Raw genomic sequence first — 4415 nt, forward strand, 5'->3', positions numbered from 1 at the left:
GCTTTAATATTTAAATCATTTCTGCCCTCTGAATTCATATTCATTATAGAAATAGGCCCTTTTCATTTTGTCTGGCTTGCCGTTCCAAATGAAATTGTATATTTTTTTCTCATATAATTTTAAAAACAAGTTGCTAGATGTAGGCAAGACCATAAGAATATAGGTAAACTGGGATATGACTAAAGAGTTAATCAGGGTAAACTGGGATATGACTAAAGAGTTAAATCAGGGATGCAATCGCTGCCAAACGTGCTTCAACAAAGTACTGAGTAAAGGGTCTGAATACTTACGTAAATGTAATATTACCATTTTTCATTTATTTGCTAATATTTCTAAAATCCTTTTTTTGCTTCGTCATTATAGTTTTATGTATGTATGTAGATTGACGAGAGGGGGAAAAAAAAACAATTACATTTTGTAATTCTAAGGCTGTAGAATGACAAAATGTAGAAAAAAAGTCAATATACTTTCCAAAGGCACTGTATAATGGGAAACGTGCGTATGTATGGTGTTACAAATCCACATTTTTGTGCAAGCTCAGTTTTTTCATAAATGGCGCATGCAGCTGTTTAGTGTTACATTTACACAAAGGTTATAAATGAACCTCCATATTTCCTCCTTCCCCCCCCCCCCCTCCTAATGATTTCAGGAATCTTCCAACCAGGATTTCTGATAAACCTGGGGATTGAGGAACCTATCAGAATGATTTTTTTTTTTTTTTTTACCCGAATCAGGAAATATACATTACATCATCTCATTGTAACACGCAATGTTGTTATTCATTTAATTTCTCCGCATTGTCATTGGCCATAGCGACTAACAAAATAAAATGTTGACATTGTCATGTAGCTACATCAGTGACAGATGTTTTACCAGTAGTTCAGTTAAAATAATAATCAATAATTAGTAATCATTTAAATCACCATTAATGTGAAGTAATAAAATCCATTACTATGGAAACGTATTAGAATTATTGACATTAGGTGGTACATCTCTGAAAAGTTGTCAATCAGACATATATTTGGTATCAATTTTTTTTTACTGAAGTCCTCATTGAAATGCTACATGTCAAATCAAATGATTTCAGGACGTTGATTGTTTAACTAAGAAGACCAAATGGCTTACCATACAATATACAAAAGAATATTCACTCAACAAAAACAGCTCTTTCATCATCAAAATGAAAAGGTGTCCTTTTTCAAAAGAAAGACAGTGAGAGACTCTCTGTGTATGTCAGTCTTTTGTAAAGTCAAGGAGTTCGCTCAGAAAAAGAAAGAAAGTGACGGCCCTGGATCACAACCAAGGAGAAACAACCAGGGAGTGGATCCAGTCAGTGTCCTAGACAAGTATACATGAAACTGACCATCTACCACTACCTTCCATTCTCCTGAGCTCCTCCCTCTGACTACAGTACCATCATCTACCTTCCATTCTCCTCTGACTACAGTACCATCATCTACCTTCCATTCTCCTCCTCTGACTACAGTACCATCATCTACCTTCCATTCTCCTCCTCTGACTACAGTACCATCATCTACCTTCCATTCTCCTCCTCTGACTACAGTACCATCATCTACCTTCCATTCTCCTCTGACTACAGTACCATCATCTACCTTCCATTCTCCTCCTCTGACTACAGTACCATCATCTACCTTCCATTCTCCTGAGCTCCTCCCTCTGACTACAGTACCATCATCTACCTTCCATTCTCCTCTGACTACAGTACCATCATCTACCTTCCATTCTCCTCCTCTGACTACAGTACCACCATCTACCTTCCATTCTCCTCTGACTACAGTACCACCATCTACCTTCCATTCTCCTCTGACTACAGTACCATCATCTACCTTCCATTCTCCTCTGACTACAGTACCATCATCTAACTTCCATTCTCCTCTGACTACAGTACCATCATCTACCTTCCATTCTCCCCTGACTACAGTACCACCATCTACCTTCCATTCTCCTCTGACTACAGTACCACCATCTACCTTCCATTCTCCTGAGCTCCTCCTCTCTGAATGGCATCTGGCTACTGATGGCATTAAGAGGCTGGGGACGAGGTCACCTCCTCAGTGGTCTCCTCTGAAGTGAGACTGAATCATTTGTTGTTAAGCTTCTCTCACACACAGACACGCGGGTTAACTGCTCTCAGTGACAGTCACCTTAGTGTCTAAGGACGATCACCATCCATTATTGTTCTCTCATTGTTCTGTCCTGCGTCCCCAATGGCACCCCTTTCCCTTTATAGTGCACTACTTTTGACCAGAGCCCTATATGGTGTAGTGCACTATATAGGGAATATGGTGCCATTTGGGAAGCACACTTAGTCTCTGGAGGAGAGGTGAGAGGTCGCTGGGCTGTGCACATGCAACCAGGGCCCGTCTGACCTTTGAGCCCTGACCTTGTCCTGAGTGACCTCTAGAAGCTCCAAGTGAAACTAGTTTCCATGTTTCCCAGAGCTAGGATCAGCTTATTCTCTGCAAAGCTTGGCCTTAACCATGGATGGCAGAAATACACAACTGATCTTAGAACAGTATATAGAGCAGGGCTGAGCTCAATTCCATTGGATGGACGTCAAGTCAGGAAGAAAACTGAAATTCCAATTTAAAAATCATTGAAATAAAAAAAAAAGGTGCACATTTTTTAATGACTTCTCAATAAACTGAAAAGTAGAAGCTAATAACTTATATATATATATGTATATTTTTATATTCAAATAACTTCCTGAAATGACTGCCTTCAATTCGAATTGACCTCAACTCTGGTCTGGAGGCAACTTCATCCAACCCCCTTCATCATGTAGAGGGGTTAGTGATCAGATTCCTGTCTCCAACAATACAAAACCACACTATTTTTAAGGTCCTTTTGAAATTTAAAGCATGGGCAGGAGTGTAGTCCTTCTCTCACAATAGTGAGATGCAGCAAGCAATATATTGTGTAAGTGTTACACATACTAGCTACACATACAAACAATCCACACACAAGTGTCGCAAAATAAGAAATGCCAATGGACCTAGGGTTGATTTCATGACATTTTGAACAAAAACCAAACATTTCCTGACATAAAAAATAATAATAAAAATAAAATAAACAATAGTACAACATTTTTGTGTTTCAAATGAAAAAAGTTCAAACCCGGTCCTTACGCATCCAGATGACAGACCCGTTCCCTGGTTTGAAATGTGGGGAGTTTCTACATCACCCATCCTCCTCCTCCTCCTCAAAAAAACAAACAGATCGTGATCTTCCTTCCTTCCACCCACCAAGCCAGAGTCTTAACGTAATCACACACACCACCCGTTCGGGAAGTATTCAGACCCCTTGGCTTTTTCCACATTTTCTTACGTTACAGCCTTATTCTAAAATATATATATATCCTCAGCAATCTACACACAAATACCCCATAATGACAAAGTGAAAACAAGTGGATTATTTTTTGCATCTATCTATCTATCTATATCTCTGAAAGACCTTATTTACATAAGAATTCAGACCCTTTCCTATGAGACTTGATATTGAGCTCAGGTGCATCCTGTTTCCATTGATCATCCTTGAGATGTTTCTACAACTTGGAGTCCACCTGTGGTAAATTCATTAGATTGGACATGATTTGGAAAAAGGCACACACCTGTCTATAAAAAGGTCCCACAGTTGACAGTGCATGCATGTCAGAGCAAAAAGCAAGCCATGAGGTCGAAGGAATTGTCGGTAGAGCTCCGAGACAGGTTTGTGTCGAGGCACAGATCTGGGGAAGAGTACCAACACATTGAAGGACGCCAAGAACACAGTTTTGAACCACCAAGACTCTTCCTAGAGCTGGACCGCCCGGCCAAACTGAGCAATCGGTGGAGAAGGGCCTTGGTCAGGGTGGTGACCAAGAAGCCGATGGTCACTCTGACAGAGCTCCAGAGTTAATCTGTGGAGAGCCCCAGAGTTCTACACAGAACTCTCAGACCACGAGAAACAACATTCTCTTGTCTGATGAAACCAAGATTGAACTCTTTGGCCTGAATGCCAAGCGTATGTAGGAAACCTGGCACCATCCCTATGGTGAAGCATGGTGGTGGCAGCATTACGCTGTGGAAATGTTTTTCAGCAGTAGGGACTGGGAGACTAGTCAGGACCGAGGCAAAGATGAACGGAGCAAAGTACAGAGAGATCCTTGATGAAAACCTGCTCCAGATCCCTAAGGACCTCAGACTGGGGCGAAGGTTCCCCTTCCAACAGGACAATAACGCTAAGCACACAGCCAAGACAAGGCAGGAGTGGCTTCGGGACAAGTCTCAATGTCCTTGAGTGGCCCAGCCAGAGCCCGGACTTGAACCTGACCAAATATCTCTGGAAAGACCTGAAAATAGCTGTGCAGCAACACTCCCCATCCAACCTGACAGAGCTTGAGAGGATCTGCAGAG

General features: G+C 41.2%; 1 long non-coding RNA gene across 1 annotated transcript; it reads right to left on the reverse strand.

Annotated features, from left to right (window-relative positions):
- Window positions 1-691: 691 nt before the first annotated feature.
- Window positions 692-4190, reverse strand: LOC106563866 (uncharacterized). Its single transcript, XR_001319343.2, has 2 exons — window positions 1992-4190; window positions 692-1775 (listed from the first exon to the last, which is right to left on the reverse strand). It is a non-coding gene; the product is annotated as an uncharacterized lncRNA (long non-coding RNA).
- Window positions 4191-4415: the final 225 nt, after the last annotated feature.

This window comes from Salmo salar, chromosome ssa11 (genome assembly GCF_905237065.1).
Source record: "Salmo salar chromosome ssa11, Ssal_v3.1, whole genome shotgun sequence".
NCBI lineage: Eukaryota > Metazoa > Chordata > Actinopteri > Salmoniformes > Salmonidae > Salmo > Salmo salar.